This window comes from Pristiophorus japonicus, chromosome 22 (assembly GCF_044704955.1).
Source record: "Pristiophorus japonicus isolate sPriJap1 chromosome 22, sPriJap1.hap1, whole genome shotgun sequence".
Classification (NCBI taxonomy): Eukaryota; Metazoa; Chordata; class Chondrichthyes; family Pristiophoridae; genus Pristiophorus; species Pristiophorus japonicus.
This window is the reverse complement of record NC_091998.1, coordinates 49,361,801-49,363,543: the sequence shown is the minus strand read 5'-3', so window position 1 is coordinate 49,363,543 and position 1,743 is coordinate 49,361,801. Positions and strand designations below refer to the sequence as shown.

Sequence of the window (1,743 nt, the reverse complement as noted above, 5' to 3'; positions counted from 1 at the left end):
TTCAAGTCCCACTCCAGAGACTTGAGCACAAAAAAATCTAGGCTGACACTCCCAGTGCAGTGCTGAGGGAGTGCTGCACTGTCGGAGGTGCCGTCTTTCGGATAAGACGTTAAACCGAGGTCTCGTCTGCTCTCTCTGGTGGACGCAAAAGATCCAATGGCCACTATTTCGAAGAAGAGCAGGGGAGTTATCCCCGGTGCCCTGGGCAATATTTATTCCCCATACAACATAACAAAAAAAACAGATTATCTGGTCATTATCACATTGCTGTTTGTGGGAGCTTGCTGTGCGCAAATTGAATGGCGTGTTTCCCACATTACAGCAGTGACTACACTCCAAAAGTACTTCATAGGCTCTAAAGTGCTTTGAGACATCCGGTGACAGCGCTCTATAAATCCAAGTCTTTCTTCTTTAAAACCTACCTCTTTGACCAAGCTTTTGGTCACCTGTCTTACTATCTCCTTATGTGGCTCGGTGTCAAATTTTGTTTGATAACGTTCCTGTGAAGCGCCTTGGGACGTTTTATGATGTTGAAGGCGCTATATAAATGTAAGTTGTTGTGTTGCAAAAATGAATAGCGGAACGGCGATATTCCGATCTGTGCTGTAGCACCAGACTGATTCCCGGGATGGCGGGACTGACCTATCAAGAAAGACTGGATCAACTGGGCTTGTATTCACTGGAGTTCAGAAGAATGAGAGGGGACCTCATAGAAACGTTTAAAATTCTGACGGGTTTAGGCAGGTTAGATGCAGGAAGAATGTTCCCAATGTTGGCGAAGTCCAGAACCAGGGGTCACAGTCTAAGGATAAGGGGTAAGCCATTTAGGACCGAGCTGAGGAGAAACTTCTTCACCCAGAGAGTGGTGAACCTGTGGAATTCTCTACCACAGAAAGTTGTTGAGGCCAATTCACTAAATATATTCAAAAAGGAGTTAGATGAAGTCCTTACTACTCGGGGGGATCAAGAGGTATGGCGAGAAAGCAGGAATGAGGTACTGAAGTTGCATGTTCAGCCATGAACTCATTGAATGGCGGTGAAGGCTCGAGGGGCCGAATGGCCTACTCCTGCACCTATTTTCTATGTTTCTATGTTTCTATGTAGTGGGGCCAGGTACCTCACACCTGGAACGTTGGGGCCGATCCTCACCTCCCCTTCTGGCCCCACTTCTGTTGACTTGAATGGGGACAGTGGCCGGCTGATACGCTGAAGGAAAGAAGTCGCTAACTTACTGTCGGACGATTTTGAGCTGGCCTTGATTTAATCGGCCAGTCAGGAACAGGTGCGCTCCCCAATAGATGTACTGAAATAGTTTAGTTGGGAGAGTGTTAGACTGAAGTTTTAACGGTCCCTGGTTCAATCCCGGGTTTCGGCAGTTTCTGGTTAATTTGTGTTTCATTCATTTCCCCGTCAATAAGGGGGCACTTGATTTATGGGTTTTACAAAATTGTTGTAGAGCTGTGGCTGTCTGCCTCTCTTCTGCAGCTACATTCACGCCAGGGTGTCCCTGGAGAGATAGCACTCGGTGTCCACCGCTACGCTCGTGGCCTTCCGTGAGAGGTGGGTGCCGGGGAGACTGCAGTGCATCATCACCCCCGGCAACCAAATTTTAATTTGACCGTTTAATGTTCAAAAAGTTTTAAATGACGTCCTGGGTCCAACGACGCAATTCGGGCCAGGATGCCATTTTCATCAGAGTCAGCGCTGCCACGACAGCGTCTGAAACCGCGCACGGGTCACGGT

General features: G+C 48.1%; 1 non-coding gene across 1 annotated transcript; it reads left to right on the top strand.

Annotated features, from left to right (window-relative positions):
* Window positions 1–1,302: 1,302 nt before the first annotated feature.
* trnaf-gaa (transfer RNA phenylalanine (anticodon GAA)) lies at window positions 1,303–1,375 on the top strand. Its single transcript has one exon. It is a non-coding gene; the product is annotated as a tRNA-Phe (tRNA).
* The last annotated feature ends 368 nt before the right edge of the window (window positions 1,376–1,743 follow it).